Here is a 27,806-nt window from a genome sequence, read left to right as displayed (position 1 = left end):
GCTGGGGAAACTGAGGCTGGGGGAAGAAGGGAGTTGCCTGGTTATACACTAAGTAATGGAAGACCGGGACCCCCAACCTTCCTCATTGCTGCCTCACCTGCCTGCCCCACCCACACCCCACTGCCTGCTTCCCTCATTCTCTCCCTACTTAACTGGGGACCTCTTAGAGGGGAGTTGTGATTTTACAAGGATCAAAGCCGAGGCCTCGTCTCCCCTGTGTTAGCTGGGAAACACAAGGAAACTTCCACAGATGGCTCCCAGGGCTGGGTGCGGGGGTCTCAGGGCCCTGCTAAGGGTGAAAATTGCCAGGTCGTTCATTCGTCCCTGTGGGTGCATCCCCTGGGAGCCAGCTGCACACAGCATAGCGCTAGGTGCCTGCCAGACAGAAGTGAGGCGGCCAGGTGCCAGCCCTGTGGGCTCGCGTGGGAGGGAAAGGGACGAGAAAGACAGGCATAAACTCAATCATTGTTTTGCACTGTGAAATGAAGAAGATGGGACGGGATGCCCAGGGCCAGGAGGCTCCCTGTGAGGACGGCCCAAGGCTGCAGAGGTAAGATGGGGCGAGCCGAGCCATGGAGGGCCTTGAATGCCAGGCAGGAGGCGGCCCCTGCAGAGGTCTCAGCTTGTCTGGCTGGAACAGTCCTGAGCTGCCTGAGGGCCTCCTTCAGAGAGAAGGCTGCTGGGGCTGCGTGGGGGCTGGGGGGCGCTGGTGGAAATTCATCAGCGCAGTCGGGCTGGGTTTCCTGGCAGCAGGCTGTCTGAGGCCGCAGGCCTGGGCTGGGTCACTTCACAGCTGCAGGAAGTCTTGGCCCCAAGAAAATGAGGGCCAGCTGCCTGGTGGGGGCCTTGGGCAGCAACGGGGCCTCCACCTGGGACCGCAGGGCAGGATTAATGAGGTGCGGCAGCTCCTGCCGGGCCCAGCTGCAGCAGAAGGCACTGGGCCCGGGGCATGGGGGGAGGGGTTGAGTGGAGCTGGGAGGGGCTGGTGGGCAGGGGAGAGGGCACACGGGCCTGCCTTTGAAGAAGCCTTTGGCAGAGCCTCCACCGAGCCCTCTCCCTCCTGGCTCCCCTGGGCCACCACCATCCCACTCTGGGCCTGGACACTGACCCCTCCACCTCCTGCCCCAGTGTCAGTAGCCACCCCCTGACCGGCCACTTCTGGGCTGTGTGACCTTAGGCAAATTACTTAACCTTTCTGTGCTTCCGTTTTCTCACTGGTAAAATGGGCAAATAACAGTCGCCCCCTCATACGGTTCTTAGGGTTGACTGAGCCAACAAGTAACCCAGCACCTGCCATGTAGAAAATGCTCTGTACATGTTGTTATTGTCACGGATGGTCCCCCCTCCCTTCCAGAATGGCCTCTGCTCCAGACACCTGGCTCAGAGCCCTGCCCCTCAGACTCCTCAGTAATTCTAGGGACCCCTGCTCTGCCTCTGGTATTGCCTTCCCAGCTCCAGAAAAACCTCTGTCCCTACTCCCCACTGGGGGAGAACCAAAGGACGGTGTCTGTCTTTCCTCCTGGTTCTGGGCTGCCACCCCTAAGAGGGTCAGGGCGGACTTGATCCGGGCAACGCGGCAGGGTCCCTCTGGAGGTCCTGGATCGGGCTCTGCTGACTCTCAGTAGGCGCTTTAGGAAGCCTCTGACCTCTCCAAGGTGGCTGGAGGTAGGCCCCGTTCTGAGCCCTGAGCACGTGCTATCGCCCCGGCTCAGGGTCAGTGTTCCAGGGCGAGCACGAGATGGCAGCAGCGCTGCATGTACAGGGCTTGCCGGGGCGCTAGGGCGGAGTCCGCCGCGGCCAAGTCAGCCCCTCCCGGGTACGGACACATCTCTGGAAGTCTCAGATCTTCTTAGAGCTCCCGACTCACAGGGTTGTGGGGAGGATTTGGTGAGACAAGCTGGGAGCTCGGCCACGGGAGCTTTGGGTGGGCAAAAGCCAGCCTGGTCCGCTCCCTCTCTTAACAGAGCCCCAGGTGTGCGGTCCCTGGGGCCCCTGCTCCCGCGCCTTCTCGCCGACACACATACGTGTGCATTGCCGTTTCTGTCTGCACGGGTAGACAAATCATGAGCTCGCCCAGTAACTCCAGCTCCACCACAGATTCCTTCTTTTCCGCCCTCCCCTGTGTGTAACTCCCTCCTCCAGCAGTGAGAAGCCTGCTTCCCGCCGTCCTTCATTCCTTCTCTCCCTCCATCCCCGCAGTAGCCTATCTCTGTGGCCACCACTGCCCTGTCCTGCCCAGTGCCTCCCACCCTCTCCGGGTGGACCGCCACCACCCTGTCCCACAGACAAGCCCCTAGACACAGAAACCTTCTTTCTCACAGTTCTAGAGGCTGAAGTTCAACATCAAGGACACGGAGTCCATCTGCTCAGTTGGTTCCTTCGGGCCCCTCCTTGGCTGTAGATGGCCATCTTCTCCCTGGGGCCTCACGTCATCTCCTTTCTGCATCTCTCTATGTTCAAAAGTCCCATTTTTGTAAGGACACTATTCATCAAGGATTAGAGTCCACCTAATGATCTATTGTACCTTAATCATCTCTTTGTTTGTTTGTTTATTTTGGTTTTTTTGAGACGGAGTTTCGCTCATGTTGCCCAGGCTGGAGTGCAATGGCGCGATCTCAGCTCACTGCAACCTCTGCCTCCCAGTTTCTGGCTGAGGCAGCGATTCTCCTGCCTCAGCCTCCCGAATAGCTGAGATTATAGGCATGCGCCACCATACCATACAAAATTTTGTATTTTTAGTACAGACGGGTTTTCTCCATGTTGGTCAGGCTGGTCTCAAACTCCCGACCTCAGGTGATCCACCCTCCTCAGCCTCCCAAAGTGTTGGGATTACAGGCGTGAGCCACCGCGCCCGGCACCTTCATCACCTCTTTAAAGCCCCTGCCTCCAAATACAAGCAAATACAATTGCATTCTGATATACTAGGAGTTAGAGATTCAACATATGAATTCAAAGGGATGAAGGAGCCCTGTATTGCCCTCTGCTGCCCTCGAGGCCCTGGGTCCATTCTCCCAGGCACACTGTTCTCTGGCAGGTGGCCACAGTGTCTTCAGAGGAGCTGTCACGTGAAACACCCACCTCCACTCCCTGCCCCCGGCCCTAGTGGGAGTTTGAGCGTGGCTAGATTCATCCTAGGGCAGCCTAGCCTTAGATCCAAGGATTAGCCATGGGACCAGGAGCGAGCAGGGGTGCTGGCAGAGTGGAGGGAGATACAGGCGCTGGGAGCCGGGCTAGGGGCTGCTCCCCTGGTCCCCACGGCCGCTCATTGTTTCAGAGCAGACCCATGCGGGTGAGCTGGCAGGTTTCACTTCCACCCATCCTGGTACAGGGCGAGACCGGAGGAAGCAGTGTCGCCAGGCCGCATCCTCACCCCTTGCCTCTGACTCAGGACTCCTCTGATGTCTTCCTTCCCCTGCTGCAGGCTGGCCCTGCACCCTCTGTGCACCGTGGACCAGGTTGACCAGGGCCCCAAATCCCCAGTGGGTCAGAGTCAGCTTGGCAGGGCACTTGGACCTCTTGAGGCCAGTGAGAAATATACAGACAGGGAAACGGAGGCCAGGGAGGGGAGGGACATGCCCTGGCCAGCGTGCTGCCTCCCTACCTGATGCAGGGGCCCAGGAGGCTCCGTGTGCCAGCCCAGCCTGCCCGGGGAGCAGCCCACACCCACCCACGAGCACAGGGAAGTCAGTGCAGGACAGAGGGTGGGGACTCCTGGGTCCCCAGTGTCAGGCCCAAGCACTGCCCAAGAGTCAGCCAACCTGGCTTCCAGCCGTGCACAGCCACTGACTTCCTGTTTGATTTGGAGCAAGCCTTTTCCTCTCTCTGGGCCTCAGTTTCCCTATCTGTTAATAGGCTTGAATTAAGAGAGCCTAACGCCCCTTTGCACTCTGCTTTTCTGCCCTAACAACCCCTAAATTCCATAATCCTTCTTCCAAAAAGAAAAGAAATACGAGGACAGAAACTCAAATATCTACAAGAGGGGGAAGTAAGGCCCCTGGGTTCATCTCCCCTTCCAGGACCAACAGGGGTAGGAGAACACCTGCCCAAGGTTCAGTGGGACCAATGGGACAGCACAGGAGGCGACCACCCACACACCCTGCTGAGTGCCTGAACGGGAGCTGGCCGCCTAGGGGCAGGAGGGAACCGAAACCCAAGCCAGGGACATCCTTGCACCTGCCCTAGGGTACCTCTGGGAAAGGGGAAGTGGCTGAACTGAGGAGTGGGGGTGCTGCCCATGCTCCCCACAGGACCCTGCCCTCACTGGAGCCCTTGGAAGCCCTGTCAAAACTGAATCTTCAGCCGGGCGCGGTGGCTCACGCCTGTAATCACAGCACTTTGGGAGGCAGAGGTGGGTGGATCACCTGAGGTCAGGAGTTTGAGACCAGCCTGGCTAACATGGCAAAATCCCGTCTCTACTAAAAATACAAAAATTAGCCAGGTATGGTTGGGGGCACCTGTAAATCCCAGCCACCAGGGAGGCTGAGGCAGGAGAATCGCTTGAACCCGGGAAGCAGAGGCTGCGGTGAGCCAAAATCATGCCACTGTACTCCAGCCTGGGGAACAAGAGCGAGACTCCATCTCAAGAAATATATAAATTAAAACAAAACAACAACCACCACCACCCAAAAAAAAAAAAAAAAAAATGAATCTTCATTTTACAAAGGAGGGGGTAAGATCAGAAAAGTCAACTGACTAATCCAAGGCCACAGGCTGGCAAGTGGAAACACTGAGTTCTCTTTTCTGGGGAGAAAAGGTCCCTGGGGGACCAGGGTAAAGTTCATTTTATTCTGGGCCTGGAGCTGCGCGTAGGGCTGCCTTGGGCTGGAAAAGTCACTGTGTACATGATCTGTGTGAGTGGCCCTGAGCCCTACAGGCCACTTAGGCTGCAGAGGCTGCTGGACCCCTGCAGGGAGAGGGCTGGTTGCTGAGGTGGGGCCCTCCCTCAGGATCCCTTCTCAGGCAGAGACATGCCCAAGGCCACACAGCAAATTTGTGTCAGAACTGAGACTAGAATCCCGGTCCTCCACAGCACCTGCCCCACAGGAGGGAGGCGAATGGAGGACACTGGGAAATCTGTCTTCAGAAGCCCCTCCCCAGCACCCTGCACCCTGCTCTGGGCTCCCACAGAACAGTCAGCCTCAGAGACCAACGAGGCCAGTGGGTTCCAAAACCTTCTCTCCCCAAGGAATTCTTCTATCATGGTCTCCCCAAGACTCTGGATTTAGAAGAGTTTTGTTTGTTTTCGTTTTTGGCCACAAAACATTCTGGAATGCATTAAGTTGTTAATATGTTTCCCTTTTGGGCATCAGTAATCAGACTTTTTTTTTTTTTCGTTTTTTTTTTTTTTTTTTTTTTTTTTGAGACGGAGTCCTGCTGTGTCCCCCAGGCTGGAGTGCAGTGGTGTGATCTTAGCTTACTGCAACCTCCACCTCCCTGGTTCAAGTGATTCTTCTGCCTCAGCCTCCCAAGTAGCTGGGATTACAGACACATGCCACCACGCCCAGCTAATTTTTGTATTTTTAGTAGAGACGGGGTCTCACCATGTTGGCTAGGCTGGTCTCGAGCTCCTGACCTCAAGTGATCCACCCACCTTGACCTCCCAAACTGCTGGGATTACAGGCGTGAGGCACTGCGCCCGGCGGTAATCAGACTTTTAATACACCAATGCAGTATCTCATTCCATCCAAAAGTGCTCCAATTGCCTGGGCAGCCTCTGTTTACCTAGCCCCTCTAGGCCCAGCCACTGTTTGGAGCAGAACCCCAACCCAAAAGGGCAGAAGCTGAAGATGGCTGTGCTCACTTCCAGCCAGGGGCTCCACCATGGCTCCTGCCAGCCTTGGCCTTCACACACTCATTGGGCACCTCCATCGATGGCCACCCTGGGTTCTGCACCGTCCCCACGTAAACATGGCTCTGCCCTTCCATCCCCTCACCGTGACTCTGCAACACAGGGACCCAGGAGACAGAGGCAAGGAAGGGGGAGTAAAGGAGCTGGCCATACCCTTCTGTAGTGCTAAGGGGAGGAAGAAGGTGATATTAAATTCGATGTGAGATTAAACTTCAAGACCGGACAATTTTTTTTTTTTTTTCCTGAGACGGGATCTCATTCTGTCGCCCAGGTTGCAGTGTAGTGGCACTATCTCGGCTCACTGCAGCCTCTGCCTCCTGGGTTCAAGTGATTCTCCTGCCTCAGCCACCCAAGTAGCTGGGATTACAGGTGTGCACCACTATGCCTGGCTAATTTTTGTGTTTGTAGCAGAGATAGGGTTTCACCATGTCGGCCAGGCTGGTCTCAAACTCCTGAGCTCAAGTGATCCACGCGCCTCAGCCTCCCAAACTGCTGGGATTACATGCGTGAGCCGCTGTGCCCGTCCAAGATTGGACTTCTTCATACTTAAAAGTGAGAAGAAAGTTAGCAAAACCACCCAAGATGTCACAGAGGACTCTGGTGGAGGCTGGGCATGGTTGAAGACAATGGCTGGAGAAAAGGAAGCTCTGTCATGTCCAGGTCTGTGCACAGTGGCTTTGGATCTGCAGGCTTGGGGAGGGAGCTGGAGACAGCTGGACTGCTCTGCTCGTAAGAGGGAGGTGAATCATACCGGGCCATCTGGAAGAGGGCCTGAGAGCACAGAGACAAGAACCGGGAAGGGGAAGAGAGAGAAGGCAGGAGAGGGTGAGCCACCGGGCCCCAGGCAAAGAGTTGGGGGAGGATCAGAGGTGAACTACTGGGGTGGAGGGAGGGAAGGGAGAGGAGTAACCAAAAAAGATTCAGAAGAACAGATGCTATGTTAAATTGTTCTGTAGGTTCTGTCTAATGTCACCCTTCTCTGTGGCCCTGAGATCTTTAGTAAATGCTCTGCTCACAAGTATTTGTCAAGAGCAGGGTGTTGGGCCTGGCGCCGTGACTCACCCCTGTAATCCCAGCACTTTGGGCAGCCGAGGCAGACGGATCACCTGAGGTCAGGAGTTCAAGACCAGCCTGGCCAACATAGTGAAACCTCACCTCTACTAAAAATACGAAAAATTAGCCAGACGTGGAGGCGGGCGCCTCTAATCCCAGCTATTTGGAAAGCTGAGGTAAGAGAGTTGCCCAAACCCGGGAGGGGAGTTGCAGTGAGCAGAGATGGTGCCATTGCACTCCAGCCTGGGCAACAGAAAGAGACTCCGTCTCCAAAAAAAAAAAAAAAGGGTTTTGGGGAACAGGGGAAGGGGCAAGTTTCATGCCTGAGTCAGCACAATTCAGAGCAGAAACAGGAAGAAGCTGGGACAGCGGGGCGAGGGAAGTGGTGAAAACACAAGTACCAGGGATCGCTGGAATTTTCAGGAGGACTTTGGGCTTTTACTGGACATGAAGTTAGGGGAGGACTCTGCCCTTCCCTCAGTGACTTCTTCACATGCTGCCAAATACATTTCATTTTTTGTTTTTTTAAGAAATGGGATCTTGCTCTGTTGCCCAGATCGGAATGCAGTGGCATATGATTGCGCTCACTGCAACCTCGACTTCCCCTGTCCCCTCTTTCCCCCACCCCTTGCTCAGGCGATCCTCCCACCCAGCCTCCTGAGTAGCTAAGACTACAGGCGCATACCATCATGCCCAGCTAATGTTTATTTTTATTTATTTATTTTTTAGTTTTTTAGAGGCAATCTTGCTCTGTCACCCAGGCTGGAGTGCAATGGCGCAATCTCGGCTCACTGCAACCTCTGCTTCCCGGGTTCAAGCAGTTCTCCTGTCTCAGCCTCCTGAGTAGCTGGGACTACAGGCATGTACCACCACACTCAGCTAATTTTTGTATTTTTAATAGAGACAGGGTTTCACCGTATTGGGGTCAGGCTGGTCTCAAACTCCTGACTTCAGGTGATCCACTTGCCTCGGCCTCCCAAAGTGTTGGGATTACAGGCGTGATCCACCACGCCCAGCCGTCATTTTTTTTTTAATATGTTTTTTTAGAGATGGGGTCTCACTTGTTGTCCAGGCTGGTCTCCAACTCCTAGGTTCAGCCTCCCAAAGTGCTGGAATTACAGGCATGAGCCACTGCACCCAGCCAAAAATATATTTCAAAGGGCAAATCCAACCATGTTTTACAATACCCTCAGCCCGAAACCCAACACACACACCTAAAGCCTTTCACTTACTCTCAGGCTAAAGACCCACCTCTTGGCCTGGCCTCCAGGGCCCCTGGAGTCTACCCCCTGCCACATTCTTCAGGTTCTCTGCATTCCAGACAAGCTGTCTTTCCCACCTCAAAAGTTTCATGCTGGGCCGGTGTGGTGGCTCACGCCTGTAATTCCAGCATTTTGGGAGGCCGAGGCAGGTGATCGTGAGGTCAGGAGATCGAGAGCAGCCTGGCCAACATGGTGAAATCCTGTCTCTACTAAAAATACAAAAATTAGTAGGGCATGATGGTGCATGCCTGTAATCCCAGTTACTCGGGAGGCTGAGGCAGGAGAATCACTTGAACCTGGGAGGTGGAGGTTGCAGTGAGCCAAGATCACGCCACTGTATTCCAGGCTGGGCGACAGAGTGAGACTCCATCTCAAAAAAAAAAAAAAAAAATTCATGCCCTGACCACAGGGCCTTTGTAAGTGCTATTTCCTCTAAAACAGACCCCTCTGACCTTACTTAATTCATTCATCCTTCAGGGCTCAGCTACAACATCACTTCCTCAGACAAGCTACTCTAACTTCCTGGCTGGTCATTCATCCATCATGGAATTCACCTGAACAATTACCCTGGCAAAGAGGAATGGGATGGACCACAAGATGGCTTAGAATCTCTGCCTCAGAGTAACCATGACTCACCTCTGGCACTGGGCACACCCTCCTTAAATCTATGATTCCATCTGGATCCCAAACAAATTGGGGTTCTGTTCCCGAGGGGAAAAGGAGATGGCTGTTGTGTAGACAGTCGACAGTGTCCACTACATTGCCATACGCTGCACTTCCCAACCCACCATCACTTGCAGAGGAGGAAGGGGGCTATTAGACGTTTCTGGAAGGTGATGGCAGGAGCAAGAGTGAGAAGGAAGTCGCCATGCCTGGGCACTGGTCCCAGACTGGCCTGACAAGATGGGAGGTTGGGTGATACATGATGAAGCCTCACTGTTGGACAGCTTGTTTTTAATACAGGTAACTGCAGGTCAAATCATGATCTCTGGGACACACACATACCAAACACATAAATAAATAAATACACAGGAAAATCTCCCAGCTTAGTGAACAATATGTAAGACTTTTTGTCTCCCCCTCCAACAAAAACCTCATAAAGACTCACGTAGAGTCAGACTGATGGTGCTGTTTCAGCTAACCCGTATCCCATGCTTGCATACCTCCAGTGACGGGGCACTCACCACCTTCAATAGGAGCCATCTCACCTGGCCAGCCCCCCAATACTGATCCATAAATTAAGCTATGAAATCTAGTTGGCATATTGTTTAATAGGTACAGAGGTTTAGTCTGGGATGATGGAAGAGTTCTCTAGATGGATGGTGGTGATGGTTGTACAACAATGGGAATGTACTTAATGCCACTGAACTGTACTTAGAAGTGGTCAAAATGGGCCGGGGGTGATAGCTTACTCCTGTAATCCCAGCACTTTGGGAGGCTGAGGCACGTGGATCACCTGAGGTCAGGAGTTGAAGACCAGCCTGGCCAACATGGCAAAACCCTGTCTCTACTAAAAATACAAAAATTTGCTGGTCATGGTGGTGCTCGCCTGTAATCCCAGCTACTCAGGAGGCTGAGACAGGAGAATCACTTGAACCCAGGAGGTGGAGGTTGCAGTGAGCCGAGATCATGCCATTGCCTGGGTAACAAGAGTGAAACTCCGTCTCAAAAAAAAAAAGTCAAAATATTAAATGTTATGTATATTTTACTACAATTAAAACACACACACACACACACAAGCACCGTCTCTGAGGCTTCACAACTTACCAGTTGTGTGGTTTTGAGCAGGTTACTTTTTTAAAAATCTGATTGGCAGTTAAGGCAAACACTTAGGCCCACTCTCACCTTTGATCCTGGTTTGCTTTGGTTCAGTCTCATCTCCCAAGCTCAGAAATTTGGGCTTCATTTTTAGAGCTTCAAATCCTGCCTCTTGTCTCTGTAGAGGCTATAGCCACGGTCATCCTCGCCTGCTAGGGGCCTACTGTGTGCTAGGCTCTGAGGATGGAAGTAGCAAGAAATGAGTCATAGCCTTTGTCCTCCCAGACACAGGGAATAGTCAGGGGAAAACGGGTCAGTCAGGTAGGTAGGTAGGTAGGTAGGTAGGTAGGTAGGTAGGTAGTGGAAACCTACCAGACTCCAGTCTCCATGAACCCCAGCCCAGCTGTGAAACTCCTGAGGACTGGCCCCTGATGACCCATGTCCCCAGATGACCTCATTTGGGTGGAATGACCACAGCACAGAATGACACTGGTCCCTGAGCTCTTGGCATGAACAGAATGTGTGTGGGGAGCCTGTGACCTGGGAATGTCCACTGACACAGGTGGACGTGCCCAGGAAGAGGAGGCAGGAATTCTCATCTCTGAGGTCCACTCTGCCCCGGGAATCGCAGAGGAAACAAGCAATTTGGGATCAGAAAACCCAGCCAACCCAGAGCAGTCAAAATGGCGGCTCCAGGGCCACGTCAGGTCTTGTGGAGGGGTTGTTGTTGTTCTTTTTTCTTTTTTTAACTGAGTCTATTGTCAATGTTTAAAAAACTGAACATTTCTTTTTTTTTCCTTGAGACAGAGTCTCACTCTGTCACCCAGGCTGGAATGCAGTGGCACAATCTCACCTCACTGCAGCCTCCGCCTCCCAGGTTCAAGCAATTCTCCTGCCTCAGCCTCCCGAGTAGCTGGGACAACAGGCACCTGCCATCACGCCCCGCTAATTTTTGTATTTTTAGTAGAGATGGGGTTTTGCCATGTTGATCAGGCTGGTCTTGCACTCCTGACCTCAGGTGATCTGCCTGCCTCGGTCTCCCAAAGTACTGGGATTACAGGCGTGAGCCACTATGCCCAGCCACAAGTGCATTTTGGTTACATGGATATATTGCCTGGGCTTCTAGTTTAACCATCACCCAAATAACGTACATTGTACCCAGTAGGTAATTCCTCATCCCTCAGTCCCCTCCCACCAATTATTATTAATTTTTTCAGACCGGGGTCTTGCTTTGTTGTCCAGGCTGGTCTCCAACTCCTGACCTCAAATAATCCTGACTCAGCCTCCCAAGAAAGAGCTGGGATTTCAGGCATGAGCCACCATGCCCAGCTGTGGTTACTGATTTTTCAGCAAGAGTCAGCCCTCCCCTTGAAAAGAGAAGAAGTGTCCCCAGCTGAACACCTATTGTGTACCACACACTGGGTACACCAAGCTCCTACACCCCGATCTCATCTGGCACTGGTAAGCTGGGCTTGTCGTTCCCATTTTCCTGATAAAGAAATGGAGATGGCCAGGCGCGGTGGCTCACGCCTGTAATCCCAGCACTTTGGGAGGCCGAGACGGGTGGATCACGAGGTCAGAGATCGAGACTGTCCTGGCTAACAAGATGAAACCCCGTCTCTACTAAAAATACAAAAAAAAAAAAAAATTAGCTGGGCGTGGTGGCGGGTGCCTGTAATCCCAGCTACTCGGGAGGCTAAGGCAGGAGAATGGTGAGAACCCAGGAGGCGGAGCTTGCAGTGAGCTGAGATTGCGCCACTGCACTCCAACCTGAGTAACTGAGCGAGACTCCGTCTCAAAAAAATAAAAAAAAGAAAGAAATGGGCCGGGCGCGGTGGCTCAAGCCTGTAATCCCAGCACTTTGGGAGGCCGAGGTGGGTGGATCACGAGGTCAGGAGATCGAGACCATCCTGGCTAACACGGTGAAACCCCATCTCTACTAAAAATACAAAAAAAAAAAATTAGCCGGGCGTGGTGGCAGGCGCCTGTAGTCCCAGCTACTCGGGAGGCTGAGGCAGGAGAATGGCGTGAACCCAGGAGGCGGAGCTTGCAGTGAGCTGAGATAGTGCCACTGCACTCCAGCCTGGGCGACAGAGCAAGACTCCGCCTCAAAAAAAAAAAAAAAAAAAAAAAAAAAAAAAAAAGAAAGAAATGGAGATTCTGCAGAGTGAAGAGGTCACAATATGGGTTAAGTACAGAGTCCAGCACCCAGCTCTGTCTGATGCCAAAGGCCAGGGGCTTTCCACCACACCCCCATGCCATCTTCCCAGGGGATGCCACCTCTCCAGAAGTCCAGGGCACGTTCTGGAATTTCTTCAGAGAGCACCTTGGACCTTCATAGAGGTCCTTTCTCACAGCTGCCTGCTGGGGAGGCCCTGAGAACTAAACACTTCCCAGCACTGGACAGGTGACACAGTGGGTCCACAGACACTGTCACAGGTGGCCCTCATGATGGTCAAGAGCCAGGTTTTTGTTTTTTGGTTTTTTGGTTTGTTTGTTTGTTTTTGAGACGGAGTCTCACTCTGTCACCCAGGCTGGAGTGTAATAGCATGATCTTGGCTCGCTGCAACCTCTGCCTCCCAGGTTCAAGCGATTCTCCTGCCTCAGCCTCCCGAGTAGTTGGGACTATAGGCGCGTGCCATCACGCCTGGCTAATTTTTGTATTTTTAGTAGAGACGGGGTTTCACCATGTTGGTCAGGCTGGTCTCGAACTCCCGGTAAATGATCCGCCCACCTCAGCCTCCCAAAGTGCTGGGATTACAGGCCTAAGCCACTGCACCCGGCCTAAAAGTCGGTTTAATTAGCTCCAACTTAGAGGAGGAAACAGAGGCTCAGCCGAGTACTCCATCTGGGACAGACCCCCTTCTGTTCCCCACAGTGGAAACTGGCAGGGCAGGAGACGTGAGTTGTGGTCCCACCTCTGCCACTCACCCTCACACCATTGGCAAGTCCCCTTTCTCTCTGACTTCAGTTTCCTCACCTGCATAACAAGGAAGGAATTGCTAGAGTCCCCTTGGGATAGATCCATCCCACCCTGCTGGGCCGCCTGTCACCTGTCACCTGCAGCACCAGGCAGGCTCTGCGCTGCCCAGCCAGGGCCCATTCACATGGTCCAAGTGTGGACGGCGCCCCTGCAGTTATATAACCCAGTGTCCTGCATCCTGTGCTCCTCAGAGAGGCCCGGGACATCCATGTCTTTCCTCCTCTGTGGGGCTTGGCTCAAGTTCAAGCTCTGGGCATGTCCCTCTCTTCCGCACCTCCACCTCACTCTGCTCATTCACTTTGGGGAACAGGGAAGGAGGCAAGTAGCAAGGCACTTTTATTTGTCAGTAATTGTAAGTATAATATATATATATATATATAGAGAGAGAGAGAGAGAGAGACAGAATCTCACTCTGTCATCCAGGTTGGAGTGCAGTGGAGCAATTTTGGTTCACTGTAGCCTCTGCCTCCTGGGTTCATGCGATTCTCCTGCCTCAGCCTCCTGAGTAGCTGGGATTACAGGTTCCCACCACCAGGCCCGGCTAATGTTTGTACTTTTAGTAGAGACAGGGTTTCACCATGTTGGCCAGGGTGATCTTGAACTCCTGCACTCAGGTGATCTGCCCACCTCAGCCTCCCAAAGTGCTGGGATCTAAAAATACAAAAATTAGCCAAGTGTAGTGCATGCCCATAGTCCCAGCTACTCAGGAGGCTGAGGCAGAAGAATTGCTTGAACCCGGGAGGCAGACATTGCAGTGAGCCGAGATTGTGCCACTGGACTCCAGCCTGGGCAACAGAGAGAGAGACTTCATCAAAAAAAAAAAAAAGGCTGGGTGCAGTGGCTCACGCCTGTAATCCCAGCACTTTGGGAGGACGAGACAGGTGGATCACGAGGTCAGGAGATCGAGACCGTCCTGGCTAACATGGTGAAACCTGTCTCTACTAAAAAAATACAAAAAAAAAAAATTAGCCGGGCGAGGTGGCAGGTGCCTGTAGTCCCCGCTACTCGGGAGACTGAGACAGGAGAATGGCGTGAACCTGGGAGGCGGAGCTTGCAGTGAGCTGAGATCTGCCCCTACATTCCAGCCTGGAAGAAAAGAAAGGAAAGAAGGAGAGAAGGAGAGAAGGCCTCCCAGAATGCTAGGATTACAGGCATGAGCCACCGTGCCTGGCCATTAAGCAATTCTTAATCAAAAAGCTTTATGATTCCAATGTCAGCGATCCTATTTATAGGAACAGTGGGGATGCAAACAGCCCGTATTGAGGGCTACGTGACTTTCGGTTACGAGGAAGTGGGTCAAAGAGCAGCCTGGTTAATTATAACAATATTGCTGTCCAGAATCCTTGTTAACACTGTGAGGATGGCTTCAGTTCTTCTTAACCCTGTGAAGACAGCTTTACTATTATTATCCCTATTTTACAGATAAGAAAACTGAGGCCCAGAGACATTGAAAGACTTGCTCAGGTCACACAGCCCATTATTAATGAGATTCAAAACCAGGTCTAAGGATGTTTTTAGCCACCAGGCCTTACAATAAAGGAAATGTATCATTTCTATTAACAAATCCCGGCCAGGCGTGGTGGTTCACGCCTGTCATCCCAGCACTTTGGGAGGCCGAGGCGGGTGGATCACCTGAGGTCAGGAGTTTGAGACCAGCCTGGCCATCATGGCGAAACCTTGTCTCTACTAAAAACACAAAAATTAGCTGGATGTGGTGGCAGGAGCCTGTAATTACAGCCACTTGGGAGGCTGAGGCAGGAGAATGGATTGAACCCAGGAGGTGGAGGTTGCAGTGAGCAGAGATCGTACCATTGCACTCCAGCCTGGGTGACAACAGCGAAACTCTGTCTCAAAAAAAAAAAAAAAAAAAAATCCCATTTCCCTTTGTTTAGCAAGGGTCTCCCACTTTACACAAAGACACTTGTCCTTTATTACATAAACAGTCATGAGTTCAAGCACATAATCTAGTGTCGGGGAACAGTATGTCACGCCTGTAATCCCAGCACTTTGTGAGGCCAAGGCAGGCAGATCACTTGAGCCCAGGAGTTCAAGGTGAGCCATGGCAACAGAGTGAGACACCATCTCCACAAAAATTAGCCAGGCATGGTGGTGTGTGCCTGTAGTCCTAGCTACTCAGGAGGCTGAGGTGGGAGGATCACCTGAGCCCGGGAAGTGGAGGTTGCAGTGAGCCAAGATTGCACCACTGCACTCCAGCCTGGGTGACAAGAGTAACAGCTTGGCTGACCCTGTATCAAATAATAATAATTATTATTTTATATATATATATATATATATTTTTTTTTTTTTTTTTTTTGAAACAGGGTCTCCCTGTCTCCCAGGCTGCAGTACAGTGCTTCAAGCTCTGCTTACTGCCACCTCTGCCTCCCGGGTTTAAGCAATCCTCATGCCTCAGCCTCCTGAATAGTTGGGATTACAGTTGTGCACCACCATACCCCCATACCCGGCTAATTTTTGTATTTTTAGTAGAGACAAGTTTTCACCACGTTGGCCAGGCTGGTCTCGAACTCTTGGCCTGAAGTGATCTGCCCCCCCCTCAGCCTCCCAAAGTGTTGGGATTACAGACACAAGCCACCAAGCCCAGCCCAATAATAATAAATAATAATCCGGTATCAAAATGTATCAAAACTCTGCCACCAACTTGCTGGACCTTGGTTTCATCACCTCTGTTATGAGAGGTTTTGTTTTTCCTGAGATAGAGTCTTGCTCTGTTGCCCAGATTGGAGTGCGATGGCGAAATCTCGGCTCACTGCAACCTCCACCTCCTTGGTTCAAGCGATTCTCCTACCTCAGCCTCCTGAGTAGCTGGGATTATAGGCACCTGCCACCACACCCAACTTTTTGTATTTTTAGTACAGACAGGGTTTCACCATGTTGACCAGGCTGGTCTCCAACTCCTGACCTTGTGATCCACCCACCTCAGCCTCCCAAAGTGCTGGGATTACAGGCGTGAGCTGCCGCATCCGGCCTGAGGGGTTTTACTATCACCATAGAGCATTCTTGCCTAAAATGGTTAACCAGAATCTAATTTGAGGAAAAAGACAAATATAGAATATGGGACATTTTTAAGACAACTGATCTGTCTCTGTAAAACAATCTTCGAGTCAAAGTCATGAAACACGCCCGAAAGACATGACTGGATGGTGGGTGAAGGGAGAGCAGACCTCTAGAGAACAGTTTTGGAGATAACTGAGAAATTGTGACTGTGGACTGAGAGTAACGAACATTGTGTGATATTCTTAATGTGCAAATAATAAGATGGATTGATGTCCTCGCTCTTAGGAGCAAAATGTCATGATGTCTGCAACTTACTCTCAAATGGCTCTGAAAAAATTAATACATAAAAATGAAAGCGAGAGGCTGGACACAGTGGCTCATGCCAGTCATCCCAGGACCCTGGGAGGCTGAGGTGGGTGGATCACTTGAGGCCAGGAGTTTGAGACCAGCCTGGCCAACATGGTGAAACCTTGTCTCTACTAAAAATACAAAAATTAGCCAGCGTGATGGCGGGCACCTGTAATCTCAGCTATGTGGGAGGTTGAAGAGGAAGGATCACTTGAACCCAGGAGGCAGAGGTTGCAGTGAGCCAAGATCATGCCACTGCACTCCAACCTGGGTGACAGAATGTCTCAAAAAAAAAAAAAAAAAAAAATGGAACTTCACTTCTGGGTATACATCCAAAAGAATTGCAAACAGGAACACGAACAGATATTTGCGCACCCACATGCATAACAACGTTATTCACAATGACCAAAAGGTAAAAGCAACCTGTGTCCATTGATGGATGAAAGGATAAACAAAATGTGGTGTGTGTATGCAAATGAATACACACACACACACACACACACGGAAACATTATTCAGCTTTACAAATTAAGGAAATTCTAACACATGCTACAAAAGAAAAATAAAAAAGAGAGAAAAACCAAATAGCAAACTGCTGACCATGGGCAATGTGGGTGGAGGGTGTACTGGTGTGTTCATGGTGCTATTCTTTTTTTTTTTTTTTTTTTGAGACGGAGTCTTGCTCTTTCACCCAGGCTGGAGTGCAGTGGTGCAATCTCCACTCACTGCAAGCTCCACCTCCCGGGTTCACGCCATTCTCCTGCCTCAGCCTCCCGAGTATCTGGGACTACAGGCACCCACCACCACGCCCAGCTAATTTTTTTGTATTTTTAGTAGAGACGGAGTTTCACCGTGTTAGCCAGGGTGGTCTTGATCTCCTGACCTCATGATCCGTCCGCCTCAGCCTCCCAAAGTGCTGGGATTACAGGCGTGAGCCACCACGCCTGGCCTCATGGTGCTATTTTTTTCAGCTCATTGGTATGTCTGAAATTTTTTTCAAAATAAAAAGGGAGAAAGAAGAGAGGAAAGAAGAGTTGGAATGAGCCTCTGTATTCAAAGCCACTCCCAGTCTTAGAGTCTGGGACCCTGTGCTCGTTGGCTTGGGCCACCATAACACAGTACCACAGGCTGGGGGCTTGGACAATGGAAATTTATTTCTCACACTTTTGGAGGTTGGAAGTCCAAGATCAAGGTGTTAGCAAGTTGGTGATGAGAGCAAAAGATCACCTGGTGGCCATCAAACAAACCATCCAGAGGCAAAACTCCTCATCTGAGGAATGCAGAAGTAATTAGACTTTCCTACTACCTGAAGCCAGCATCTGGCGCCACGCTTCTTTCTCAAAAAAAAATTTTTTTTTTTTTTGAGATGGAGTCTCGCTCTGTCGCCCAGGCTGGAGTGCAGTGGCCGGATCTTGGCTCACTGCAAGCTCCGCCTCCTGGGTTTACTCCATTCTCCTGCCTCAGCCTCCCGAGTAGCTGGGACTACAGGCGCCCGCCACCTCGCCTGGCTAGTTTTTTGTATTTTTTAGTGGAGACGGGGTTTCACTGTGTTAGCCCATGTTAGGATGGTCTCGATCTCCTGACCTTGTGATCCGCCTGTCTCGGCCTCCCAAAGTGCTGGGATTACAGGCTTGAGCCACCGTGCCCGGCTCAAAAATGTATAAGTAATTAGAATTTCTCTACATCTCCGGAATGCATGCATATAGAAACTCTTCATGCGACCCTTGCTGACACCAAGGCACTGAAATGTTTACAAATGTAATCATGTACCATGACCTACGTGGCTAACATGGTCCAAATTACCCTTAGGTTCCTGGTTTAAGGTCCATAAATGGTCCTAAGGAAAGTCTACCCTGGCACGCCCTGTCCTCTCGCTGAGGCACCCCACTGAACTCTGCTGCAGCGTTCTTTCTGTCTAATACAACTTCCCTTTTCTTTTCTTTTTTTTTTCCTTTGAGACAGAGTCTCACTCTGTCGCCCAGGCGGGAGTGCAGTGGCCGGATCTCAGCTCACTGCAAGCTCCGCCTCCTGGGTTTACGCCATTCTCCTGCCTCAGCCTCCCGAGTAGCTGGGACTACAGGCACCCGCCGCCTCGCCCGGCTAGTTTTTTGTATTTTTTAGTAGAGACGGGGTTTCACCGGGTTAGCCAGGATGGTCTCGATCTCCTGACCTCGTGATCCGCCCGTCTCAGCCTCCCAAAGTGCTGGGATTACAGGCTTGAGCCACCGCGCCCGGCCTACAACTTCCCTTTTCAAACCTATACTGTTGTTAGTAAATTCCCTTTATTACCCGTGAGCCAACCATTCTCTGCTGCCAGTGCTCTGACACCTTGCCAAGCAGCTGGTTCCTTTGGAAGCCTCCCTCCTCAGCTTGCAGATGGCCACCTGTGACCTCACAAGGCCTCCCTTCTGTACCTGTGTCCTAATCTTTTCTTTTAAGGACACCAGTCATATTGGATTAGGGTTCACCCTAACAGCCCCATTTTAATTTAATTATCTCTTTAAAGGCTCTAATACGGGCGGGGTGTGGTGGTTCATGCCTGTAATCCCAACACTTTGGGAGGTCAAGGCGGGTCGATCACCTGAGGTCAGGAGTTTGAGACCAGCCTGGTCAACATGGTGAAACCCCATCTCTCCTAAAAATACAAAAATCAGTGACGCATGGTGGCAGCCGCCTGTAATCCCAGCTACTCGGGAGGTTGAGGCAGGAGAATCACTTGAACCTGGGAGGCAGAGGTTGCAGTGAGCCAAGATCACACCACTGCACTCCAGCCTGGGTGACAGAGTAAGACTCCATCTCAAAAAATAATAAAATAAATAAATAAATAAATAAATACCCTAATACAATCTCCAAATAGTCTGAGTTCCTGCAGGTTAGGGTTTCAACATGTGAATTTGAGGGGTTTCAGCTATTCCCATAACAGCCTCTAAAGCCACCTTGAGCTTCAGCCCTCCCCCATATTCCACAGGGGCACAGAGAAGGCTTTGCCAGCCAATTCCATGTCTCTTTCCTGCACAGGTCTGAGGCTGAGCTCTGAGCAGGAGGGCCCCGCTGCAGGCATCGCTGGGAGGGAGAGGAAGGGAGAGCCTTCTCCCAACCTTCTCCTCATCCATTCCTAGCCAACTCCCCCGACCACGCCCAGCTGCCCAGGGGCCCCGTCCTGCCAACTCTCCTTCCAGGAGACTTCTCCCTGCCCTGGGCTCCAAGGAACAGGCCTCTTCCTGGAGCCCAGGGTCCTTCCTGCCTTCCTTGGCAGGTGGGTTCCTGACCTCCTGCATTGTAGTCACTCCCAGCCAAACACCTCCTGGGAGGCAGAGGTTGCAATGAGCCAAGATCACACCATTGCACTCCAGCCTGGGCAACAAGAGTGAAGCTCCGTCTCAAAAAAAACAACAAAAAAGTTGCCCTTTTGAATCCAAGGGCTGCTGTTTTTGCAAGTGGATGAAGGCTTTCCATGAGTATTCCTCTTGCTTCCTCCCACCTCCTCCTGTAGCTGAGGGATTGTCCTGTCCTCCTGAAGCATTTGTTCTTCATGTTACCCCAGCCGGACCAGGAACCCCAAATACAAATTTTCCTCCGTTCCTCTAATCACTTCCATGCCCTTCTCAAGAAGTATCAAGATCCTCAAGGTCATATTCAAAGGGAGGGAAGTCCAGTCCCCTTGAGGCAGCTGGCTGAAAAACAGGTTTCTCATCTACTTAAAGAACGTGGGAAATGGGAATCACAAATGGATAATCACTTTATTACTAGAATGCTCCAAGCCGGGGTCATTACAAGGGGATGGAGTCAAGGATATAGGCTGGCCCAAGCCCATAGGCACAGGAGACAGAAAAGCCCACAGGACAGAGATGAAGGCTGATCCCAGGCTAACAGATGACCATTAGAACAGAGATAATGGCCAAGTTAAACTGGTTTATTCTGGACCCCCAAGGACGAAGAGGGAGCCCCGCCCCCCGTTCACTTCAGTATCTCCTCTGTTCTCAGTGGGTAATTATGATGAGATGGGGCTAAGGTTAAGGGTACACAGTAAGACTGGTTCATTCCGAAACCCCAAGGACGAATGGGGGACGCCCTGTTCAGGAAAGGATAACAGGAAAATAAGAGGATGCCTTCTTTTCTGTTTTTTTTTTTTTTCCTGCTTTGTTCTCTCTTTGCAAGTGGGTAATCACGTCATCTTATGTCGGGACATGCCCCTGCATTCTCAAAAACTGGGAAGTTTGATCACCCAAATCTTAGAACAAAAAACTATTCCTTTTTAACGCCGTTTGGCCTAAAATGAACTGCGAGAAAATTACAAAAGTTAACCTTTCTTTCTCCAAAAGAATCCAGTGCCCCCTATGCAGGAAATCCTCAAATTAGCCTTCTCAGGTCTTTTATAACCAACAGCAGAATAAGGAGGACAGGGATAAAGAGAAAGAGAAATGCAGGCAACAGAGAGAGGCTCAACTATTGGCTGCTTGATAAGCCCTCCAGTTCCATACCGGTTGCCCTCAGAATACCCTCCAAGGTAACTGCCATCAGTGCCAGAAGCCAGGCCACTGGCAGAAAAACTGCCCCCATGGGATAAATGGGGAAAAGTCCCACATGGCTTGCTCCCTTTGCCCCAAGCTCAGCCACTGGAAACGGGACTGCCCTGAGGGCCAAAGGACCCCCAGGACAGAATCCCAACGCCTGATGGCCGTGAGCTGAAGGGGTTCTCTGCCCTGGCTGGCTTCCACATCAGACACAAGCCAAGGGTAACTTCGGAGGCGGCAAGTAAAATTATAAATTTCGCCGGGCGCAGTGGCTCAAGCCTGTAATCCCAGCACTTTGGGAGGCCGAGACGGGCGGATCACGAGGTCAGGAGATCAAGACCATCCTGGCTAACACGGTGAAACCCCGTCTCTACTAAAAATACAAAAAACTAGCCGGGCAAACTAGCGGGTGCCTGTAGTCCCAGCTACTCGGGAGGCTGAGGCAGGAGAATGGCGTGAACCCGGGAGGCGGAGCTTGCAGTGAGCTGAGATCCGGCCACTGCACTCCAGCCTGGGCGACAGAGCGAGACTCCATCTCAAAAAAAAAAAAAAAAAAAAATTATAAATTTCCCTCTTGCGTTCAAGAGCTGCCTACTCTGTGCTAATCTCCTCATCTGAGCAACTCTCCTCCAAATCCTGTTGGGTAATGGGGGAAAATGGCACCTTCTTTCTCCAAAAGAAAAAATTCTTGATATTACTTAAGGGACCAAGGAGTTTGAGACCAGCCTGGGCAACATAGCGAGACCCTGTCTCCATCAGAAACACAAAAAAATTAGCCAGGTGGATATGGTGGCACAGGCCTGTGGTCCTAGTTACTTGGGAGGTTAGGGTGGGAGGATCACTTGAGCCCGCGTGATGGAGGCTGCAGTGAGCCGAGATCGTGCCACTGCACTGCAGCCTGAGTGACAGAGTGAGAATCCATCTCAAAAAAAAAAAAAAAAAATCAAGGATGATGATAATAGACTCAGGGAATATCATTAAGTGAACGAGAAATTATCTTTATTCCTCACTTTTAACATGGGGAAACTGAGGCCCCAGGAAGACAATCAAGTGTTGGCTGAATTGAGCTGAGGGAGATCTCCAGTCACTCGATAGGGACCACCACCTTCCCAGGCAGCTATCGAAGTTCCCATAATAGGCAGGTGGATCACCTGGAGTCAGGAGTTCGAGACCAGCCTGGCCAACATGATGAAACCCCGTCTCTACTAAAAAAATATAGAAATTAGCCGGGTGTGGTGTAATCCCAGCTACTAGGGAGGCTGAGGCAAGAAAATTGCTTGAACCTGGGAGGCAGAGCTTGCAGTGAGCCGAAATCGCGCCACTACACTCCAGCCTGGGCAACAGAGAAAGACTCCTTTAAAAAAAAAAAAAAAAAGTTCCCACGGTGCTGCCGAGCCTGTGACTGGCAGAGGCATTGGTTATTCGTTCAAGGTTTTTTGTTAAGGGACCCGGTGAGTATCAACTACTAGGCAGTTCTCACATCAGCTCACTTAAGCCTCCCAGCAGCCCTGCAGGCTATTAACCACCCTTTAGAGGTGAGAGAGTCGAAGAGGCAGGGGACAGATCCTAAAGAAAGGCACGCTGTCCCCAGAGCCTGGGGTGCGATGCCACCACCCTGCCCCAGGCGCACCCCCCCGCCAGGCACACCCCCGCTTTCTCCCCTGCTAGCCACGCCCAGCCCGTCTGGCGCCACTCTGCCCCTGCTGACTAATCCTTTTCCGAGCCACGTGGCTGTGTTTTTCCTGCTGAGTCACGGTCCCGAGGTCTATTTTCGCTAAGTCACCGTCCCGAGATCTGTTTTCGCTGAGTCACGGTCCCGGTGTCTGTTTTCGCTGAGTCACGGTCTAGAGATCTGTTTTCTCAGAGTTACAGCTGCTCCAGGTTTAATCCCTTGGGGCAAAGTCCGGAATGTCCGGGTGAAGTCTGGAGCCTGGACGTGCCTCAGCCGGCACGTCCTCGGCCTCGTCTTGCGCCTGAATCCTAGGGAAGCCACAGCAGCTCCTCCACCCTTCCTCTCGCTCCTCTAGCCTCTTGCTACTTCCCGCACCACTGTTTTAGGGAACTTCTATCTCCCGACGGCCTGCCACAGGTCAGGCACTGTGCTGGGGGCTTCACACTTTAAATCGCTGTTGAGCGGGGCGCGGGGGGGCTACAACCTAAAGGTGGGATCTACTCAAATGGAGGGGCATCTGTAAAATGGCCGTCCTGTCATTTTCAAAAACTTCAAAGGCTGAGGACCCCAAAGAGGCAGGACAAGTAAATGCAATGCATGCTCTTGGGCTGGAACCTGGACTGATAAACGGCTAAAGAGGAGGTTATTGGGGCAATAGGGGACATTTGAATATAGGCTTTATATTGAAGGAGTTCAGGATATGCCACCCAAAATGTGCCACTTTGGATTAAGGATTATTATTATTATTATTTTGAGACAGGGTCTCACTCTGTCACCCGAGATGCAGTGCAGTGGCACGATCTCGGCTCACTGCAACCTCTGCCTCCTAGGTTCAAGTGATTCTCGTGCCTCAGCCTCCCAAGTAGCTGAGATTACAGGTGTGTGCCACCACGCCCAGCTCATTGATTAAGGATTCTTTTGAGCTGGCCAGGCATGGTGGCACATGCCTGTAATCCCACCACTTTCGGAGGCCAATGTGGGGGGATCGCTTGAGCTCAGGAGTTCTAGACCAGCTTGGGCAACATGGTGAAACCTTGTCTCTATGAAAAATACAAAATATAAAAATTTGCCAGGCATGGTGGTGCATGCCTATAGTCCCAGCTACTTGGGAGGCTCAGGTGGGAGGATTGCTTGAGCCCAGGAGGTTGAGGTTACAGACCACTGCACTCCAGCCTGGGAAACACAGTGAGACTCTGTCTCAAAAAAAAATAATAATAATAATAATAATAAAAAAAAGATTATTTTGAGGTAAAGGCACTTAAAAAAAAAAAAAAAAAAAAACCAGTGTAAGAAGGTTGCTCTGGGCTGGGCGCAGTCGCTCACGCCTGTAATCCCAGCACTTTGGGAGGCGAAGGCCGACAGATCACCTGAGACCAGCCTGACCAACATGGAGAAACCCCATCTCTACTAAAAATACAAAATTAGCCGGGCGTGGTGGCACACGCCTGTCATCCCAGCTACTCGGGAGACTGAGGCAGGGGAATCGCATGAACCTGGGAGGCAGAGGTTGCAGTGAGCAGAGATCACGCCACTGCACTCCAGCCTGGGCAACAAGAGCGAAACTCCATCTCAAAAAAAAAAAAAAAAAAAGTTGCTCGGTTGCTCTGACCTTTTTTCCTTCCTGAAAGCAGGAGATGAAATTCCATATGGAATACTTTTCTCTATAAGAGGAGAAAATTAGCATTCTTCTCATCCATGGCAGGAAGTTGAAGCCAAGATAAATCTGTACGAACAAACCTTGTTAAAGCCAGTTCTTCCTAGTCTCTTCTCTACCCAGTCCATTAACCACCCTAACCCACGCCCATGCTACTTTGCCTTGTCACGTTTTCACAGTTTACTACTCTGTGTCCAAATCAGCATATACGTGTTTGGTTCTGTTTCCTTGAGTCTTCTTTTCCTTAGGACGGCTCACGTGTTATGTAAATGCACGTTAAATAAATGTGTATGCTTTTCTCCTACTAATCTGTCTCATGTCAGTTTAATTCTCAGGCCCAGCAGAAAACTCTAAAAGGGTACAGGTAAAATTTTGCCTCCTCCACAATATAATGAATTTATATCGAAGTCAGATTTCCTGAGTTTTATAACCATATGTCAGGGACTGCACCCTGGATATAATACATGCTAAATAATTTGGGGTTAGATGGGCATGGTGGCTCACACCTGTAATCTCAGCACTCTGAGAGACCAAGGCAGGAGGATCGCCCCTGACGTCAGGAGTTGGAGTCCAGCCTGGGCAAAATAGCAAGACCCCATCTCTACTAAAAATGAAAAAAACTATCTAGGTGTGGTGACATGAGCCTGTAGTCCCTGATACTTGGGAGATGGAGGCAGGAGGATATATATATATATATCTGTATATATTCAAAAATATATATGCATATATATCAAGAGAGATTGAATACGATAAAGCAAATGTGACAAAATGCTAACAATTGGTGAATCTGGATGAAGGTGTACAGAAATTCTCTGTACTATACTTGCAACTTTTCTGGACCGTTGAAATTATTTCAGAGAAGTTTAGTTTTTGAGAAAAAGGTAAATACGGGCCGAGCGCAGTGGCTCACACCTGTAATCTCAGCACTTTGGGAGGCCAAGGCAGGTGGATCACCTGAGGTCAGGAGTTCGAGACCAGCCTGGCCAACATGGTGAAACCCTGTCTCTACTAAAAATACACAAATTACCTGGGCATTGTGGTCCACACCTGTAATCCCAACTACTCAGGAGGCTGAGGGAGGAGAATCGCTTGAACCCAGGAGGTAGAGGTTGCAGTGAGCTGAGATCGCACCACTGCACTCCAGCCTGGGCAACAAGAGCGAAACTCCATCTAAAAAAAAACAAAAGGTAAATAGGAAGAACCTGAGATTCAAAACTCCTGACTGAAATCAAGGTTTGTTGGATGTTAGTGACCCCTGCCCTACTGCAGAATCATCCACAAATTTCTTTTTTTTTTTTTTTTTTTTTTTGAGACGGAGTCTCGCTGTGTCACCCAGGCTGGAGTGCAGTGGCGCTATCTCGGCTCACTGTAAGCTCCGCCTCCCGGGTTCACGCCATTCTCCTGCCTCAGCCTCAGAGTAGCTGGGACTACAGGCGCCCGCCACCACGCCCGGCTAGTTTTTTTTTGTATTTTTTAGTAGAGACGAGGTTTCACCATGTTAGCCAGGATGGTCTCGATCGCCTGACCTCGTGATCCACCCGCTTCGGCCTCCCAAAGTGCTGGGATTACAGGCTTGAGCCACTGCGCCCGGCCCCACAAATTTCTATATAGGAAAAAGGCTCTGGCTGAATCATGAAAGGGGAGCTGGATGCCTCTCTGACCAACATAACGGCTAACATTTACCTTGTGCCTCCTCTGCTAAGGCTTACTGTGAGCTTCTCACATGTGTCAAACGGATTTAGTCCTCACCACATCCCCTTGAGTCAATGCTGTTATTATTCCTCATTTTGTCAGATGAGGAAATAAAAGTTTAGGGGGTTCCAGTGTACGCAAATGGGAAGTCATGGATCCTGGATTTGACTGCAGTCCTCTTGCCTAGAGTTTATTGCTTTAACTAGTCTATACTATACTGAGGGTACCTTGATCAGGTTGAACCAGGGCATATCAGATCTGGGAGGTGTGGTCAGGCTCCATTTTGGCAAGACTGGCCTGGTAGTCTGTACCCTTCAAAGGCTAGAGTGCCTTCTTGTCTGGCTGTGGGTCTTTGGTCACTGGGTACGTGCTAATAGAGACTGCACAATGTTTGGAAAAGATGTGGCCATTCTATGCCCTTTGCTGCCTCAGGCCCAGGGTCTCCTAAGGCAGCGATGTGGAATCTGAGTGAGCCAGACACACCTGGCCTCAAATCTCAGGTGAGCTGTGTGATCTTAGGCAGGGAATTTCACCCCGCTTGCTAAGCCTCATTGATTAAATATGTAGTGAAAACCTGGCTTGTGCTAGGGGCATAGGAAGGTGAATCTGACAGGGCCCTTGCTGACTTCAAGGAGCCCACAGTCAGGATGGAGGTAGGGGCAACTGGGGCCCATGGAGGGGTCCATAAGGTGAGGAGAAGAGCTTCAGGAAAGCCTGGGCGGAATCTGTTTTACAGCTTCATGAAGATATAATTGACATACAATAAATTGCACATATTTAAAGTATACAATTTGATGAAAAGTGGCACGATCTCAGCTCACTGAAACCTCCCCCCACCTTCAAGCGATTCTCCTGCCTCAGCCTCCCAAGTAGCTGGGATTACAGGCACCTCCCACCATGCCCAGCTAATTTTTGTATTTTTAGTAGGGATGGGGTTTCACCATGTTGGCCAGGCTGGTCTCAAACTCCTAACCTCAGGTGATCCACCCACCTCGGCTCCCAAAGTGCTAGGATTACAGGCGTGAGCCACTAGGCCCAGCCTATGGATTTTCTTTTTTTTTTTTTTGTAAGACTGAGTCTCACTCTGTCACTAGGCTGGAGTGCAGTGGCACAATCTCAGCTCACTGCAACCTCCGCTTCCTGGGTTCAAGTGATTCTCCTGCCTTAGGCTCCCAAGTAGTTGGGACTACAGGTACACAACACCAGGCCCAGTTAATTTTTGTATTTTTAGTAGAGATGGGGGTTTCACCATGTTGGCCAGGATGGTCTCGATCTCTTGACCTCGTGATCCACCTGCCTTAGCCTCCCAAAGTGCTGGGATTACAGGCGTGAGCCACCGCGCCCGGCTAAGTCTATGGATTTTTAAAAAATGACTTGGGCTTGTCTTCCTTGCTGAAGAAGGCTGTTTTCCAGCCTGTCACACAGCAGTTAGCCTGCAGACCCCCACCGGAGCCTCTGCCCTGCAGAGTCGAGCATGTGTTCTTTCTCCCTCTGTGTGAGGTGTGGGTGTGGTCAGGACACCCTCTGTGACCTTATGTACTGGGGATATCCCCTGCTTGAGGACGATATCCAGGCAGGGTCTCCTCATTCTCTTTAGCCACCATCCAGCTTGGCTAAGAAACCTCCCCATGATTCCTCCCATGCCAGGGCCTCGCCTTTGTTTTTCACTGTTAGGGGCTGGTGAGCCACTGACCCGGCCCCTGCCTGCTGCCCAAACCACTTCTGTTTCCTGAGGGCGCCTTGGGAATGCTGAGTCGTGATTTCCTCATTCCCCTCGTGCAGCTGCATTTCTGCTGCGTCATGGTTGGGAGGGGGGCACTCACGGAAACAAAGAGAAGGCGGATTTTGCTAGATTTTGCTGAGTCACCAGTGCTGCCTCAGCTTCTCTTTGGGTGGGAGGCGAAAGGGCAGCTTTAATGGTAGGCAGGAGGAAGTGAAACTTCTAGAAAAAGGCAGAAGCTTCTTGTTTGTCTTTTCTAAGTCTGTGTCGTTCCCGTGCTGGGTCCCC

This window comes from Chlorocebus sabaeus, chromosome 19, assembly GCF_047675955.1.
Source record: "Chlorocebus sabaeus isolate Y175 chromosome 19, mChlSab1.0.hap1, whole genome shotgun sequence".
Classification (NCBI taxonomy): domain Eukaryota; kingdom Metazoa; phylum Chordata; class Mammalia; order Primates; family Cercopithecidae; genus Chlorocebus; species Chlorocebus sabaeus.
Note: the sequence above shows the minus strand (reverse complement) of the source record.